Raw genomic sequence first — 19,675 nt, 5'->3', positions numbered from 1 at the left:
TATACAGAGGATGAGAGAAACCTTTGAAGGAACTGAGTGCTTGTGAAGTCCAGTAGAGGATCTGCTAACTCTTACATCTGTGAAGACCCATTCTTTTACAAACCCTGATTTTCCCTTAGCTGCAGGGCTTAATTTGTGCCAGGACTTGCCAGAGCTGAGCCCCAGCACTTTTAAGCATTGCAGTTCATAGTCCTGGCACCTCTGGATTTTCTGCATCAGTTTTGAATGTAAAAAAATTGCTTGAGCCCTGGCACCTAATTGCTTGAGCTCCAGCACCTCTTTCATTACAAATTAAGCACTGCTTAAAGCCCCCTTGCTGACAGTATCTGACCTCCATTTTCTCAGTATATTGCCTTTTGAGTTAAAAACCACTAAAAGCTGAGTCTCTTTGCCTATGGTTGAGTCCTGTGGTTCTACATTCCTATCCTAGAAGGGGATGCTAAAAGCCCAGTTGGAATCTCTTATGTGCAGTGTTGTTATGTGAACACAATATGAAATTCTGTTAACTCACCACTGCTGTATGATCTCCATAACCCTTGCCATAAAGAAAGGAGATTGATTATATGGGCTAGATCACAGCACTCAGAAAAGACTTCCGAATCTAAGCAGAACATATCTTGTTTAATTAAGAAACATCCCCTCTTCCCAAGTACCACTCTGAACTCATAAAATGAAGTAGATTTATAGCAGCACTTTACATGTGGACAGACTTAAAAATACATCAGGATAGAATATTTTTGTTGCTTCTTCCGAGGAGAAATTTAGTAGCAATTTTTAAGGCCAAATACTGAAGCCAGTAGGATTTTCCCTGAGTCAACTCAGTAAATAAACTGAGTTGTTGACTGCAGGACATCAGAACTTTACAAGGGAAAACAGGAAAGAACACTGATGAATTCTGGAATAATAGTGCCAAACCACAGTACTCCATTTAAGTCTCTTCTAAAATCCAGCTTCTTCCAAAGTGCCCACATTAAATGAATAACTTACAATTACAGCAAAATAATTTGAATGGAACCATCAACATGGCCAACAGCCTGATCCAAAGCTTAGTGCTTCAGTGGGAAGAAAGCTCATCCAGTGGTTAAGAAACTACTCTGCCAATTAGAAACTCCCAGTTCGATTCCCTGCCTCTGTGATCTTAGGCAAGTCACTTAGAGTGTGTCTCCACTGCAGTTAAAAACTTGCAGCCAGATGACCCAGGCTAGGGGGCTGTTTAATTGCATTGTAGATGTACAGGCCTGGACTATCATACTCTGCAAGGTGGGAGGGTCCCAGAGCTTCAGTCTGAGCGCACATGGCTCCACCACAATTAAATAGCCCCTTAGCCTGAGTGAGCTGGAATGGGCCAGCAGTGGGTGTCTAACTGCAGTGTGGACATACGCTTAGATGGGCTCCAGCCCACATCGGAATATGTACACTGCTATTTTTAGCCTTGCAGCCCAAGTCCAAGTCAATTGACCCTGGCTTTGAGACTTGGTGCTGTGGGGTTTTCATTGCACTGTAGACCAACCCTTAGTCTTGCTGTACCTGAGTCTACCACCTATAAACTGGCAATAATAATAGTACTTTCCTGCCTTGAGGGGTGGTATGAGGATAAATGCAGGAAAAGATTCTGATTCTATGTGCAACAGTTTCAGGGTAACTGCACCTGTATTCCCCCTCCATGATCACTTGAGGGCACCCATTTAAAGTTTCCAGTCCCCAGCTGTCACCTCTCTTGCGTGAAGACCTGCATCTCTCTCCCTCCTGATCAGGGTTTTAAGGCTGCACAGGCCCCTCCATTACAATATGATATCCCCTGTAAGCCCGTCTGCCTAAAGACCACTGCCTGTGCTTTTCTTTTTCTCCAAGGGCTATATGAACAGTGAATTGCTAGCAGTTACAAGGTACCACAGAGTTCTTTCTAAGCAACCATGTGTATTCTTAATGTAAAGCATTATAAAGAAAACATATACAAATAAAAAGATTTAAACTCATACTAAACATACCAAAAATTGCCTGTCTTCACTGTTGATAGGCCAGCGTCCCTTCCAACCCTTCCACAAGGGTTGGGGCCTCCCTTTGGACACAGTCATAACCATTTGCTAGTTCAGAAAGAAGGCCCCGAGCTAGTTTAAACCCCACCTTTTAATAGCAAAAGCCCTTTCTGTATTGGTTTCTGGAAAACCCAGTTTGAGCCAGTATATGCAAGTCTCCCCAGGGGGTAGTACCTCTCTGGAGGTGTTTACAACCTAAGAGATTCACCACCATACTCACACTGGTTTTTGATTCCTGGAGGCGCTGTGATAACTCTCACCTGGGAGTTGCATACAATCCCTGGCCCACAGTGATTTGTTGACTTAATATAATATGGCCTCCCAAAATATTTAATGGGGTTGCTACCTCTGTTACACTGTGGTAATGGGGGGCATATAGGTATCTTAGATAGTCTTTCCATTGACTTCTATGGACTTAGGAGCAGATCCTTGTTAAGTAATAATGTGCTCTTTTAATTTTTTTCTGTTGTGCTTCCTCTCTCCTTTCTGTACCCTTTTGTTGTCTCACTTGTGTCAAACTACATTCTTTGGGTCAGAGAACATGAGGGCTGCTCTAATTTATGTCAGAGCTACAGGGGGCTGAAAATGCAGCTGAAAATTTGCAGGGCTTGAGGCATTCCAGCCACTTCCCTTTTCTTCTGCTAACTTCAGCAGGGTATGTGGTGTAAGAGACCCTATGCTGGACCTATGCCACTGGAATATCACTTTACACTGGGGTGATTCTCTCTTGCATAGTGAAGCTTAAAACAGCCATGCTGCACTGGAAGATCTGGCCCAGAGTCTTTTAAATGGATTGTCTTCTAGATATTATATATGGGGTGGCAGAGAAACTGTGTGTGTGCCTATGCCTATAATACTGGGGTGACAAAGTCTTTTGGATGATATTTTTAGAAGCATAGGCAAAACTCATCTCTATATTCCCCCACACCCCCGCCTTTTGTGGTTAAGATGTTTTATGCCTACAGCAACTTCCACAAATTACTGACTCATTTTTCTCTTCTTACTAAGATCACTCTTTCAAACCAAAATCATCCTGTAATAAAGCACGTTAATAGCTGGTCCCTGGCATTGTATGTTTAATGAAAGTAAATGAATTCTTTAAAGTTGGTCTGGATTTCTCAGCAGTAGCTTTGTAAAAGGTTACTTTACAGATGTGACAGTCATAGTGAAAGAGGAATATAACCTACTCAAGACATGAACCAGGAAGTCTAAACCTTTTTGTAGACCTAGTGAGTTTCATTTAGCCTTTCAAATGGAACATGTAAATTGCCTCTGATTTCCCACTTTAAACTAGTAACAACATATCCCAACCAATGATGCCAGCCTCCGTCGGGTGTGTTTGGGAAGGGGGATGTAGGAGAAACACAGACTTCGTGGCTCAGATGGTCTGCAAACTGCTTGAACATCTATACTTCAACACTTTAACCCAAACCTACCAAAACTCTCATCTCCAAGTCATTTCCTTCTGCTCAGCTAATAATAATACTTGCATTCTTGAAACTGTTTCCCTTGCGAATGATGTTTCCCCCATATGCGCGCACACACACTTTATATTGGCTTCACTGTAAAAGAAGACATTTTCCCTAAAAAGAAGGCCAGACATAAGAAACAGTTTGATCATTAGACCATCTGCTCCTGATGTCACAGCAAGTACAGATATGTAATTTCCATTGAAGTCAATTACAGATTTCTGTGCCACCAAGGCCCAGTTTGGAGGAGGAGGTACTCCAGAAGGCACTATACATTGATTTCCCTCAGGAGAAAATGCATCAAATTAATCTAAGGAGGAAGTGTATTAACTTATGTGAATAATATTTTTATGGACTTAACCATTACTTTTCAGCAGTACTAGATGAAGAAGTGATTAGATAAAAATCACAGGATTGACCATTCTTTCAATCTGAAGACTCCTGAAATTCTTAGGGTATATTACAGTAGCTGCAGTCTCTTCATCAAGTACTGCCAGTAGACTTGAATGTTCCACAGAAAAATCACTTAGCTGTGTTCATTGTGATAATAAACACAGAAATATTTACATTTTAATTCCACTTCAACTATGGGATGCTTCAGAAAGTACAGGGTTTGTTCCGAAATCAGGTGTGTAGATGACCCTCTGATCCATATGATGGGGTAAATTATCAAAGCAAAGCATGGGGATACATACACAGATCAAATGGTTTTAGAAGGCTTTTGCTTTAAATTATGGCAGGCATCACAGCATTCAAAAGAATAATGGAGAAAATTAGAAAAATACACATTGTTTGTGGCCCAAACAACATATTGTATCCTTATGTGGTAGGACTGGATAATTCTTTCCATACAAATCCTATTTCTGGTTCTTCATTAACATGCAAAGTTCTTCAGTTGTTTTCTCTACAGTGCCTTATTTCCTGATGTTTTCAATACATAGTATTTAAATATTTTTTTCTTTAATACAGTGGGACTACTTATATAGTGAATTAGTTAAATTCTTTAGAGAATTGGAAGAACAGCCCAAAATAGCATCGGTGCAGTGCAATGTGCACAATGATATTTGGGTTAGAGTGAACATCTGCTTATAGGGAAGTGCTTCTGTTACAAAAAATAGTCCATTATGGACAAACAGGAGAGGCAAACAGGGGAGTTTTACGGGGCATAGTTATGTACTTGTGCTTGGAGGTAATGGGACTTGATGAGTGGCGTGATTGGCCCACCTGTTCATTGTTTGTCTCTAAGTGGCTTGGGTTTCAGGCCCCTGAAGAGGACCAGTAAGAGAGTTCTGTTTGTTTGTGCCTCTGTGAGGAGTGTGTGGTTTCAACCCTTGGGTCTTTGAACAGACCTAGTTTTTGAAGTCTCTGAATGACTGATCCCTCCTTTACAGCAAGGGGGTGCTGCCTAGCATCAAGATTTAGAATACAAATCAGTCACCACGCAACATCATGAGTGGGCAAACAGGAATAGCAAACAGGGTTATTTCTATATTTGGTCCCAATGCAACCTCCATTGAAATAGTATGTCCACTTCTGGTGTCCACAATTCAAAAGGGATATTGATAAATTGGGAAGGGTGCAGAAAAGAACCACAAAAATGAATAAAGGATTGGAAAACATGCCATATAGCAACAGACTCAAGGAATTCAATCTGTTTAGCTTATCAAAGAGAAGGTAAAGGAGTTACTAGATCAGACTATAAGTACCTACGTGGGGAGAAGAAATATGATAACAGAGGGCTCTTCAACCTCGCAGACAAAGGATAACATGATCCAACAGCTGGAAACTGAAGCTAGAGAAATTCAGACTCAAAATAAGGTACACTTTTTGTATCAGTGACGGTAATTAACCTTTGGAACAGTATATCAAGGGTTGTATGGATTCTCCATCTTTGGAAACTTTAAATCAAGATTGGACAGTGTCCTTAAAGATACACCCTAATCCAGCAGTTCTCAAACTGTGGGTTGGGACACCAAAGTGGGTCATGACCACATTTTAATGGGTTACCAGGGCTGGCTTAGACTTCCTGGGACACAAAGCCAAAGCTCGAGTCCCACCGCCCAGGACCAAAACCGAAGCTTGAGCCCCACCGCCTGGGGTCGAAGCTGAAGCCTGAGGGCTTCAGCCCGGGTTGGTGGGGCTCACATTACAGGCCCCCTTTCTGGGGCTGAAGCCCTTGGGCTCTGGCCCCCCAGTTCAGGGCAGTGGGGCTCAGGCTTTGCCCCCCCCCGGGGTGGCAGGGCTCGGGTGGGCTCAGGCTTCCGTCCCTCCTCCTGGAGTCGTGTAGTAATTTTTGTTGTTAGAAGTGGGTCATGATGCAATGAAGTTTGAGAACCCCTGCCCTAGTTCAACCACAGCTATTGGACTTCACCCAGCAATAAATTTAGGGAAGTTCTATGGCCTGTGTTATGCTGGAGTTCAGACTAGATGATCACAATGGTACCTTCTGGCCTTAAAATATATGAATATATATTTACACTTTAAGGCCCTTTTAGACTGCCAGAGTGGTTTAAATCCATGGTTTAAATTAGTATAAATGAGAATCAGGCCCTATGCTTTTAACACTTCTGTTACATAGAGGTCAGTTATATTACGAAGTCTCCTTGATTATCTTCCTTCTCATACTGTTTGATTTCATATGTGATAACATCGTGAAAACAGGCAGAGTAAAGGCTGCTGCTAGTTCACAATAGTAGATTACATTCCATTATTTGATGTGAACTTCCTTTGCTGAGGAGGACTCTAGGTTAACTTTCAGAAGTAACTTTGGAAACTTTCAGGCATAGCTCCAAGAAAAAGAGGCACAAGTTGAGGAACTGACATAATTTTTTGACACCACAACCTGCATATTTTTGCAGGCAAACACAGCCAAAGCCAGTTGCCAAAACCAATATTGATCTAGTCCTTCATCCAATCAACAAATGCCATTGTTTAGGAGATATAACTTTTCTTGGTTAAAGTTCAAAGCTAAACTCCAAGGATTTTCAAAACTATAAAAAAGAAAGGTTTTAGGTTTCCAAAAAAACCTGGCTTGCTTTCAGTCTCAGGGGGTATTGTAAATCATTAGAAAAAGTGTCTAAATAACCTCAATAGTTTTTAGATCTAAACCAAGCCCAGAACAGCAGCAAAGCATATATATATAAAATAATAATATATATAAATGTAATGTGTTCTACAAAGTTTGTGTCCCAAAAAGCTACTAAAGCTTTCTGGATCAATGGGATTCCTTTTGAATCTAAGGAAAGAGAGTTGTACGGTAGGATTAAATGAAATTTGCAGGATCTCTGAGATACTGATAATTGTCTGCTGTTCCACTCCAGCAGAATAATTCATTATTGGATACAGAATTCCATGATCTTCTATATATATATATATAGTAGTTGTAAATCTGTGGAATCACTTCCTAAGCATGAGATTTATATAACCTTTTCCTGTACGTGTGTGTCCAAAGTAACAGGTGTGTGTCACGATAACAATACACAGCCAGAAATAGACAAACCCACAAGATTAAACACAGAGATGTCGATGGTTTTATTCACTTAAAGGATCTAAAGAATCTTCCCATTTCAAACCAAGCATAGGATTCTGTATTCAGCCTCCATTTAGGTCAGTGTCAGATGCTAAACAAGCTTTGGACACCACATCACCATTTAGGCTGTGTGGCAAATTGCCAATGCATTTATTAATCTTCTGGGGCATGAGTAGGGATTTAGGGGGAACTGCTGCTAAAAACAGTTTTGAATGATATTCTATATTCCTAACAGCATTAAGAGAAAGTTTCTTTAGAAAACAGCCATTTCTATTGTCCTGTCTTGGAAGAGCATTACATAGTTAGGATGTATCTTGCCCACCCATTTGGTGCTACAATTGGATCATTTTTTATTGCCTGTTCAACTGCTGGACATGAGATGCACCATGATGCCAGGAAGTTCAATTTATAACTGATATACGGGGCACCTCATTTAAAGACTTCAGCTTTGCTGCTGTTCTAGGATTTGGGATTTTGCATTGCCAGCTTTATGATGAAGTGTTTGGAATCAGCCATCACTTCCAGTGTTAATACCAGACACCAGCCTAAATACACAGTTGATGAAGAATCTCTCTACTACTGGCTGCTTACTGTATTGAGTAGGGATAGTATTTCCATCCACCCTCCATTCTCCTGTTTCAGGCCCAAGACAGTCCCTACAGAACTGAAGCACTTTTTCCTCTTTGTGTGTGTGCGTGCATCCACATGTGACTAGAGGTGGTGGTGGGGCGGGGGCGTTCCATTTAGTCCATCTACAGAACAATAGTTGGGATTATCCCGCAACAGTACAGGAATCCTAGAGCTAACTGGTTGCTTGGATCAAGATGAAACACTCCATGATGTGACCTATAGTCTCTGTGGGATGCACAGTCTGATTAAAAGTATTCAAATCTAATCTATTTTCAGTAAAGTAGATGTTGCCCTTGCTGTGGCAGTGTGAGCCCCACTGCATTAGATTCACTCCTAACTTCAACCAGGTCCAGTTTTCGTGCTTTAAAGACACTTGACTGACCTACAGTACTTAGTAACTAGGATGAAAATATGAAAAATCTAGTGTATTACTGAATGGAGATCTGGTACAAAGTGTGAAAAGGGTGTTTGCCTTTTAAAAATATGTTGGAGTCCCTAGGGCCTCTTTTAAGTGGAAAAATGAGAACTTGTGCTGTTTACTGCTGAACACACACACAAAATAGCCCTTCATTTTTCCATAAATTAATCATTATTGTGGTCATGCAGTACGCTGGATTTTAACTTTGGGGTTTTAATAGTTCCAGCATGGAATCTGTGAGACATACATTTCATGCAGTTATTTTTATTATTTATACAACAGAGAACTGATTTCCCTTTAAGTGAGTCTCCAGTCTCTTTGAGGCTCCTGCTGTGTAGCTAAAATCCATCATTTTAGAGTTAAAGGACAATTTCAGGAGCATAATCCTGTGAATGTGCACCCAAAATGTGAGTGGACACAGAGTAATTTGTGCCTATCCCGTATTATGGATTATCTTTCCTTTGTTAGAGGTGACTTGTATTTTATTCACTACAAAACCAGAGCAAGGGCTGCTCAGTGCTTGTGATCCCTCCTCCTCCACTCCAATTCTACTCTGGGTGTTAGCCCTTTCCAAAGGAATGGGGAGGACATGGGGCTATTGACCCAACCTCCTCCACCCATTGATTCACAATTGCTTAAAGCAGTGTTTCCCAAACTTGGGACACTACTTGTTCAGGGAAAGGCCCTGGCGGGCCCAGCGAGTTTGTTTACCTGATGCGTCCACAGGTTTGGCTGATCACGGCTCCCACCGGCCGCGGTTCGCCGCTGCAGGCCAATGGGGGCTGCAGGAAGCAGCGTGGGCCGACGGACTTACCGGCTGCCACTTCCCACAGCCCCCATTGTTGGCCTGCAGCAGCGAACCACGGCCAGTGGGAGCTGCGATAGGCCAAATCTGCGGACGCGGCAGGTAAACAAACCAGCCGGGCCCGCTAGGGGCTTTCCCTGAACAAGCGGCGTCCCAAGTTTGGGAAACAGTGGCTTAAAGGACTGTTCCTGTACTTCCAAAATTGAAATACCTTGTTTTCTTGCAGTCTTCGATTTCTTGCAAACGTCAAGATTTTTTTAAAATTAAAAGTGGGTGCGCCTTCAGATTTGTCTCTCCTCAGATGTAACAAAACATTCTGGAGTAGTTATTCTATTGTGTGATTTATTCCAATCTCTCTTCCAGGGAGAGATTTCACAATATTTGGAATAATAATCTATTGCCAGTAAATACTCATTCTCGTCCCTGTGGAAAGTTTGTTCCCAGAGTTTGCCACAGGTGACATGGAAATTTGTGAATGATAAATGTTTCTTTTTGTTGTGATTTTCACATTTTCTTTTTGGTGTTGGCATTTAGACAATTTTTTCTGCTGACATTAGGTGACAATTTCTTCTCTCTGTCCAGACATTCCTGGACAAAACATAACTTTTTGTGCTTGCTTTTACATTGTTCAGTTCCCAGTTTTCCTAGATTAATTCTTTGTTATTGATCTAATGATCACTAGTTTTAAATTATACTTGGTCAGTCTTTCACTCTTATGTCTTATTTCTGTAGTTCCAGCATTCTTGTGTGAGATGAATGAAATGTCACTTTTTTTGAAGGTCAGCTGTTTTGTTTTAGTATTTTTAATATGTTATTGCCTCAAAGATTCAGAGAAATATAGGACTGGAAGGGACCTTGATAGGTCATCAAGTCCAGCCCCCTGCGCTGAGGCAGGACCAAGTAAACCTAGACCATCCCTGACAGGTGTTTGTCCAAGCTGTTCTTAAAAACCTCCAAAGATGCGGATTCCACAACCTCCCTTGGAAGCTTTTTCCAGAACTTAAGTATCCTTATAATTACAAAGTTTTTCTAATATCTAATCTAAATCTCACTTCCTGTAGATTAAACCCATTACCCCTTGCCCCACCTTTAGTGGATGTGGAGAACAATTGATCATCATCCTCTTTATAACAACCCTTAACATATTTGAAGACTGGTATCATGGCCCCCCCTTCAATCTTCTGTTCTCAGGACTAAACATACCCATTTTTTTTAACCTTTCTTCATGAGTCAGATTTTATAAACCTTATATCATTTTTGTTGCTCTCCTCTGGACTTTCTCCAATTTATCAACATCTTTCCTAAGTGCGGTGCCCAGAATTGGATACAGTACTTCAACTGAGGCCTGACTAGCTGAGGAGAGTGGGACAGTTACCTCCTTGCATACAACACTCCTGTTAATATACCCCAAAATGATATTAGCCCTATTTTTGCAACTACTTCACATTGTTGACTTATATTCACTTTCTGATCCACTATTACCCCCAGATACTGCCTAGCCAATTATTTCCCATTTTGTGGCTTTTGATCTTTTTGTTCCTAAGTGAAGTACTTTGCACTTGTTAATACTGAATTTCATCTTGTGGATTTCAAACCAATTCTCTAATTTGTCAAAGTTGTTTTGAAATTAATTCCGTCCTCCAAAGAATTTGCAATCCCTTCCAAGTTGATGTCATCTGCAAATTGTATAAATGTACTCTACCTTCTATTGTCAAAGTCATTCATGAAAATATTGGTCCAGGACTGATGCCTGTAGAACCCCACTAGATATGTCCTCCCAGTTGACAATGAACAACTGGCAACTGCTCTTTGAGTAAGATCTCTCCATCAGTTGTGCACTCCTCTGATAGTAATTTCATCGACACCAATTTCCCTAGTTTTGAGAATGTCACGTGGGCTTGTCAAAAGCCTTAATAAAAACAAGATGTGTCACATATACTGGTTCCTCTCTATCCATCAGGCCAGTAACCCTGTCAAAAGAGGAAATTAGGTTGGTCTGGCAAGATTTGTTCTAGATAAATACATGCTGGTTATCTCTTATAACCCTATTGTCCTATAGGTGCTTACAAATGGATTGTTTAATCACTTGTTCCAGTATCTTTCCAGGTATCAAAGTCAGGCTGACTGGTCTATCATTCCCTGGGTCCTCCTTGTCCCCTTTTAAAAAAAATCTTTAGTATAATGTAATATGATATTGGTTTAACTGGTTTTTGTTCACTCAGTGTCAGGTTGCTGCTGATTAACAATTTCCTTTTCCCTTTTGGAAACTGAATCTATAATATTTTTCATTCAGGTATGCTTGAAAGTGGATCTGCCCCATGCATTTGTTGCCATTGTTTACATGTTGTTCTGAGACAATAAATTTCATTAACAGATCATTGGTTTTTCTACTTTAGTAATCACTCTAGCTTTTTCTATCCTCCTCAGTTCTGGTTAGGTATCTCTCTTAACATCACAGTCTGACCGGGTTTGACATCTCCTGTTTGTAGCCCTGACATGCTGAATATCTACAGGTTTGAAGGTGTCTTGCCTTCCATTAAGGCTCTGCCTGAGATAAAGTACAGAAAGCTGAAAGGATGTACAATATGTGGAAGCCACATAGGTAACAAAAGGATTGTGCTGTTGTGGAGGCAGAGGACACCTTCCAAAGGAATTTTGGCGCTCTGTGGAAAAAAATAAGAGAGCCCGTTCCAAAAAATAGTCATCCAATGGGTCTAATTTTGCTCTCTGTTATGCCTCTGCAGCCCCTGATGAGGTCAATGGCGTTGCACAGGTGTAACTGAGAGCAGAACTGGTGCAGTAGGGTTTGTGAAACACAATTTTTATATAAACTTGAAAATATGACACCTTCACATTAGGTAGCAAAGAGTGCTACATGAATAACAGGATGTTTCCTGCTGAGGCAGGAAACTATTTTAAAAAACTGTCAAAGCCCACTGCACAATTGTAATTACAAAATAGTGATGGTTTACTCTTTTTTTTTTCTGGTGGTCTGGCATAGCATACTGACTACAGGGACTTCCTGTTTTTGAACTCCAGAGAGCCCAAGACTCAAAGATTCTAAAAATATATGTTTTTTTTTAAAATGCAAGGTGTCAGAAACACAAAGCAGCATTAACAAATACAAGCTTGATGAGAGGGCCAAATGTTAGCTTTGCAGAATTTGATATTTCTAAAACTACACTTGGGCAGCCTGGCATATTCTCAAGCTATAGAGTAATCCCTAACTCAGACAGGTACCAGTGGGAGCGTTCTTTCCTTCTCAACACAATTCTATATTGTTCAGCTATACAAGCACAGGAAGTTTAAGAATCAGGAAGCTGTGGATTTTTATTTTTGATTATAGATTGATAGGGTACTTATTGATGTAGCACTTAATTACACACCTAAAAAGCATATGACTACCCTCCCCCACCCCATGGATAGTATTAAAAATTACTGTGGCTGCCCCCAGAAATGTCTGCAACCATGTCACCATTTTGTCCATGAGAGAGGGCCAGGATCTGAGCGGCTGGAAAGAAAGCTCTGCTCTTTCACAGGAGGTCCTAGTTAAACAGAAGAGTCTCTGAGTTTCCAGTTTATTTACAAGGTCCTTGTTCAGCTAAACTAACACAAACCAGCAAAGTCTCATGTAACTTAACTATCCATAAACTTCAAACATTAAAAAAGCGGGAGTCTTTGGAGCACTATGTTCTGACTTCTGGTCAGCAAAGCTCTGTCTATCAGTCTATAAGAGGAACCCTTAGTTACAGCCCAGGGAGATGTCCTCAGCTGGGACTCTGAAACTTCTGTTGGGATTTTACTCAAGACCTATGCCACTCTTTGGCTTGATGGGCCTATTCCTAGGGGCATCACTGGGACAGGCTATATACCAGGACTATGGTGCCCTAGTTTGTACATCCCATCGCAATCAGGAATAAAAACACGCAGCCCAAATCAGACATATAATACAGCTTACTTCCTGTCTTGAAGCTTACTAGGCTTTAGAATTTGCATCCCTCTATGGCCTTTCAGAGCAGGGAGCTCAACTATGAAAGCCCTGACATCAATCCTACTGACTCGAATCCCAGGAAGTGGAAGCGAAACCTGCCCAGTTGATCTTAATTGTCATTTTAGGGTAGAGATTGAGATGTCGTTGCTCAGATAATCCTGTCCCAGCATTAACAGAGTATTAACAGAGCATTAACACGTACCCTGAGCTGATAAAAAGAGACATGATATGACCAAACTCAGACTGTGCAAGGAAGTGTGAAATCCTGGCCTCACTGAAATCAAAGAGAGTTTTGCCACTGACTTCATTGGGGACAGGATTTCACCTGAGGTAAAAATATGTTGATTTCAGTGAATAAGTGTCCAAATAAATCAGGACTGAATTTTGACCAAAGAGCTGAGCATCATCTGAATAATGACTAGATTGATCAGTGATACCAGCAAACTAGAGAAGACCTGAAGAAGAGCTCTGTGTAAGCTCAAAGTTTATCTCTCAAACCAATAGAAGCTGATCCAATAAAAGATATTACCTCACCCTCCTTGTTTCTCCAGCAAACTAGGCTGGCATGCAAGAAACATCTCAATTACTAAACTGAGGTAGTTGTACACATTGTGATTACTAAATGTTATAGCACAATAAACATTGTATGTAGGTATTATAATACTAGAACAGACTGGTTCAATTTAACACTATTTATTTATGAGCATTTTTGTAATGCTTATCTCTGTAGTATCTAAGTGCCAGGTCCATCTAGTCCAGTATCTTATCCCTGAAAGAAGTCAAAACCAGATTCTTTGACGGTATTGTCACTAAGTTTATATTACTATAACATTAGAAGGAATTTTGTCCCAACTCCAAAGCTAACAGGTAATCATTCTATTTCTGAAGCACACTGGTAGTCCTGTGATCTTTTTTGGCTAGTGCAACTGCAGATTCAAATGTAAAGAATTTCAGAATCGAACATCCCTCACGTTAGTGAATCAACTCTGTCCCTTTGGTACTATATATGAATGTGGGGGGAAGAGCATGGGGCTGGCTGTGGAGCAGCAGAAGGGGTGTATGTGTGGAGAGTCGGGGGCTGGATACAGGTGCAGCATGAGAGAGCTCAAGACTTGGGAGCAGCAGGGGATGAGTTCAGGACAGGTTGTAGGGCAATGTGGGTGGGGAGCATGGGGCTGGGTGTGGGGCGAGGAGACTGCAGGGTTGGGTGCAGTGGGAGAACTCAAAGCTGGGTGCAGAGGCAGTGGGTGGGGTGCAGGCTGGGTGCAAGGCAAGAGTGAAGGGGAGAGAGCTTGGAGCTGGAAGGGGAGGGGAACTTTGACCCCTTCCTTAGGAAAATTCTGTTTGTGGCCCTGGTGAGAGTCATGTGTGGAATGAAGGTCAGAGATGGCTTTTCTGAGAAATAATTAACTACACTGGTCCCATTTGCCTCCTCTCATAGGGTATGTCTACACTACGAAATTAGATCAAATTTATAGAAGTCGTTTTTTTAGAAATCAATTTTACATAGTCGATTGTGTGTGTCCCCACACAAAATGCTTTAAGTACATTAACTCGGCAGAGTGCTTCCACAGTACCGAGGCTAGCATCGACTTCCAGAGCGTTGCACAGTGGGTAGCAAGTTCCCGCAATCTCCACCACCCATTGGAATTCTGGGTTGAGATCCTAATGCCTAGTGAGGCAAAAACATTGTCGCGGGTGGTTCTGGGTACATGTCATCTGGCCCTCCCTCCCTCCCTTCTTGAAAGCAACGGCAGACAATCGTTTCACACCTTTTTTCCTGAGTTACCTGTGCAGACGCCATACCACGGCAAGCATGGAGCCCGCTCAGCTCACTGTCACTGTATGTCTTCTGGGTGCTGGCAGACGTGGTACTGCATTGCTACACAGCAGCAACCCATTGCCTTGTGGCAGCAGACGGTGCAATATGCCTGAAACCATTGTCATCATGTCCGAGGTGCTCCTGGCTGCCTCAGTAAGGTCGGTCAGGAGCGCCTGGGCAGACATGGGCACAGGGACTAAAATAGGAGTGACTCGACCAGGTCATTCTCTTTAGTCCTGCCGGCAGTCCTGTTGTACCGTCTTCTGGCTAGCAGGCAGGAGATGAGGATGGCTAGCAGTCCTACTGCACCGTCTGCTGCCAGCCAAAGATGTAAAAATAGATGGAGTGGATCAAAACAAGAAATACACCAGATTTGCTCACCCCTCCCTCCCTTCGTGAAATCAACGGCCGACAATCGTTTCGGTGAGGTCTGTCAGGGGCACCTTGAAAAGTTTCATGGAGATTCAGTCCTGCCTGAAATACCGGGGGGAGGGATAGCTCAGTGGGTTGAGCATTGGGTTGAGCATTGGCCTGCTAAACCCAGGGTTTTGAGTTCAATCTTTGAGGGGACCTTTCTGTGTGACAGTTGTTTTTGTTTCTCCTTGATGTAAAGCCACCCCCTTTGTTGATTTTAATTCCCTGTAAGCCAACCCTGTAAGCCATGTCATCAGTCGCCCCTCCCTCCGTCAGGGCAATGGCAGACAATCGTGCCACGCCTTTTTTCTGTGCAGACGCCATACCACGGCAAGCATGGAGCCCACTCAGATCATTTTGGCAATTAGGGGCACATTAAAATCACGCGCATTATCCAGCAGTATATGCAATACCAGAACCTGGCAAAGCGAAACGGAGTGAGTAGGCAACGTCAGCGTGGTGATGAGAGTGATGAGGACATGGACACAGACTTCTCTCAAAGCACGGGCCCTGGCAATGTGGGCATCATGGTGCTAATGGGGCAGGTTCATGTGGTGGAACACTGATTCTGGGCCTGGGAAACAAGCACAGACTGGTAGGACCGCATAGTGTTGCAGGTCTGGGATGATTCCCAGTGGCTGCGAAACTTTCGCATGCGTAAGGGCACTTTCATGGAACTTTGTGACTTGCTTTCCCCTGCCCTGAAGCACAAGAATACCAAGATGAGAGCAGCCCTCACAGCTGAGAAGCGAGTGGCGATAGCCCTGTGGACGCTTGCAGTGCCAGACAGCTACCAGTCAGTCGGGAATCAATTTGGAGTGGGCAAATCTACGGTTGGGGCTGCTGTGATGCAAGTAGCCCACGCAATCAAAGATCTGCTGATATCAAGGGTAGTGACCCTGGGAAATGTGCAGGTCATAGTGGATGGCTTTGCTGCAATGGGATTCCCTAACTGTGGTGGGGCCATAGACGGAACCCATATCCCTATCTTGGCACCGGAGCACCAAGCCGGCGAGTACATAAACCGCAAGGGGTACTTTTCGATAGTGCTGCAAGCTCTGGTGGATCACAAGGGACGTTTCACCAACATCAACGTGGGATGGCCGGGAAAGGTTCATGACACTCGCATCTTCAGGAACTCTGGTCTGTTTCAAAAGCTGCAGGAAGGGACTTTCTTCCCAGACCAGAAAATAACTGTTGGGGATGTTGAAATGCCTATATGTATCCTTGGGGACCCAGCCTACCCCTTAATGCCCTGGCTAATGAAGCCGTACACAGGCAGCCTGGGCAGTAGTCAGGAGCTGTTCAACTACAGGCTGAGCAAGTGCAGAATGGTGTGTGACGGGGCAAGGCCAGATGGCGATAGAAAAGTAGTGGGAGATAGATATATTAGCTCCAGGCTAAACAAATCCCTGGTACCAGGTTAAGTGAAATGGAAGCTGCTCCAGGTCAGTTAAGACACCTGGGGCCAATTAAGAACTTTCCAGAAGGCAGGGAGAATGCTAGGTTGATTGGGACACCTGAAGCCAGTCAGGGGCTGGCTGAAACTAGTTAAAAGCCTCCCAGTCAGTCAGGTGGCTGTGCATGTCAGGAGCTGTGGAAGGAAGTTGTGCTGTTGGAGAGGCTGAGTAGTACACAACATATCAGGCACAAGGAAGGAGGCCCTGAGGTAAGGGTGAAGTGGAGCTTGAGGAATTGAGGGCTGCTGTGGGGGAAGTAGCCCAGGGAATTGTACATGTCATGTTTCTAAAAGGTCAGCTACCATCGCTGATACTATTTGGGTCCCTGGGCTGGAGCCCGGAGTAGAGGGTGGGCTCCCCCCCCCCCCACCTTTGCCCCCTGATTAATCACTGAGACTGGGAGACAACAGAGACTGTGCAAGGAAGGATAACTTCTCCTCACCTCCCTTACTGGCTTATAATGAAAATGGCTCAGTAGACTGTGACCCTTGTCTCTAGAGAAAGAAGTGTTACATGGAGGGTAACAGTGAGCCTCTGAGGCTAGCGAAATCCACCAGGAAATGCGGGACCCACGGAGGCAAGGACAGAGCTTTGTCACAGGTGGTAGAATGTGCATTTGGATGTTTAAAAGTGTGCTGGCACAGTTTACTGACTTGGTGAGACCTCAGCAAAACCAATATTCCCACTGTTATTACTGCTTGCTTTGCGCTCCACAGTATCTGTGAGAGTAAGGGGGAGATGTTTATGGCGGGGTGGGAGGTTGAGGCAAAACGCCTGGCTGCTGGTTACGCGCAGCCAGATACCAGGGCGGTTAGAAGAGCACAGGAGGGCATGGTGCACATCAGAGAAGCTTTGAAAACCAGTTTCATGACTGGCCAGGCTACGGTGTGAAAGTTCTGTTTGTTTCTCCTTGATGAAACCCCTTGCCCCTTGGTTCACTCTACTTCCCTGTAAGGTAACCACCCTCCCCTCCTCCCTTCGATCACTGCTTGCAGAAGCAATAAAGTCATTGTTGCTTCACATTCATGCGTTCTTTATTAATTCATCACACAAACAGGGGGATGAGTGCCAAGGTAGCCCAGGAGGGGTGGTAGAGGAGGGAAGGACAAGGCCACACAGCACTTTAAAAGTTTAAAACTTTAAAACTTATTGAATGCCAACCTTCTGTTGCATGGGTAATCCTCTGGGGTGGAGTGGCTGGGTGGCTGGAGGCCCCCCCACCGTGTTCTTGGGCGTCTGGGTGAGGAGGCTATGGAACTTGGGGAGGAGGGCGGTTGGTTACACAGGGGCTGTAGCAGTGGTCTGTGCTCCTGCTGCCTTTCCTGCACCTCAACCATACGCTGGAGCATATTAGTTTGATCCTCCAGGAGCCTCAGCATTGAATCCTGCCTCCTCTCATCATGCTGCCACCACCTTTCAGCTTCAGCCCTCTCTTCAGCTCGCCACCTCTCCTCCTGGTCATTTTGTGCTTTCCTGCACTCTGATATTGTCTGCCTCCATGCATTCGTCTGTGCTCTGTCAGTGTGGGAGGACAGCATGAGCTCAGAGAACATTTCATCATGAGTGCGGTTTTTTTCACCTTCTAATCTTCGCTAGCCTCTGGGAAGGAGAAGATCCCGTGATCCTTGAAACACATGCAGCTGGTGGAGGAAAAAAAAAGGGACAGTGGTATTTAAAAAGACACATTTTATAGAACAATGGGTACACTCTTTCATGTTCAACCTTGCTGTTAACATTACATACATAGCACATGTGCTTTTGTTACAAGGTCCCGTTTTGCCTCCCACCACCATGTGGCTAACCCCTCACCTCTCCCCGTGGCTGAGAGCGGGGAACATTTCTGTTCAGCCACAGGCAAACAGCCCAGCAGGAATGGCCACCTCTGAATGTCCCCTTAAGAAAAGCACCCTATTTCAACCAGGTGACCATGAATGATATCACTGTCCTGAGGATAACACAGAGAGATAAAGAATGGATGTTTGAACGCCGGAAAACATACACTGCAATGCTTTGTTCTGCAATGATTCCTGACTATGTGCTACTGGCCTGGCGTGGTAAAGTGTCCTACCATGGTGGATGGAATAAGGCTGCCCTCCCCAGAAACCTTTTGCAAAGGAGTACATTGGGAGTACATTCAGGAGAGCTTTATGGAGATGTCCCCTGGAGGATTTCCACTCCATCCCCAGACACGTTAACAGACTTTTCCAGTAGCTGTACTGGCCGCGAATGCCAGGGCAAATTAATCATTAAACACGCTTGCTTTTAAACCATGTATACTATTTAAAAAGGTACACTCACCAGAGGTCCCTTCTCTGCCTGGAGGGTCTGGGAGGCAGTCTTGGGTGGGACTGGGGGGTACAGGCTCCACATCCAGGGTGAGAAACAGTTCCTAGCTGTCGGGAAAACCAGTTCTCCGCTTGGTTGCTGTGAGCTATCTACAACCTCATCATCATCATCTTCCTTGTCCCCAAAATCTGCTTCCCTGTTGACTCCTTCAGTGGAGATGGAAGCAGACAACATGGTTGGGGCAGTGGTGGGCTGAACCCCCTAAAGTGGCATGCAGTTAATCATAGAAGCGGCATGTTTTGGGCTGTGACCTGGAGTGGCTGTTTGCCTCTCTGGTTTTCTGGTAGGCTAGCCTCAGCTCCTTAAGTTTCATGTGGCACTGCTTCGGGTCCCTGTTATGGCCTCTGTCCTTCATGCCCTGGGAGATTTTGATAAATGTTTTGGCATTTCAAAAACTGGAACGGAGTTCTGATAGCATGGATTCCTCTCCCCATACAGCAATCAGATCCCATACCTCCCGTTCAGTCCATGCTGGAGCTCTTTTGCGATTCTGGGACTCCATCATGGTCACCTCTGCTGATGAGCTCTGCATGGTCACCTCTGGTGATGAGCTCTGCACTCACCTGCAGCTTGCCACGCTGGCCAAACAGGAAATGAAATTCAAAAGTTCATGGGCCTTTTCCTGTCTACCTGGCCAGTGCATCTGAGTTAAGAGTGCTGTCCAGAGTGGTCACAATGGAGCACTCTATCTAATTGCATCCACAGTACCCCAAATTTGACCCAGCAAGGCCAATTTCAGAGCTAATCCCCTTGTC

The 19,675-nt window shown here is 43.8% G+C and overlaps 1 protein-coding gene across 1 annotated transcript in view; it reads left to right on the top strand.

Moving 5' to 3' along the window:
* The window catches only part of SMIM20 (small integral membrane protein 20), a 175,681-nt gene that overhangs the window by 83,642 nt on the left and 72,364 nt on the right, over positions 1–19,675 (top strand). The gene's annotated exons all lie outside the window — the stretch shown is intronic.

Source organism: Lepidochelys kempii, chromosome 4 (genome assembly GCF_965140265.1).
Source record: "Lepidochelys kempii isolate rLepKem1 chromosome 4, rLepKem1.hap2, whole genome shotgun sequence".
In the NCBI taxonomy this organism is placed as follows: domain Eukaryota; kingdom Metazoa; phylum Chordata; order Testudines; family Cheloniidae; genus Lepidochelys; species Lepidochelys kempii.
This window is presented reverse-complemented; position numbering and strand designations above follow the sequence as displayed.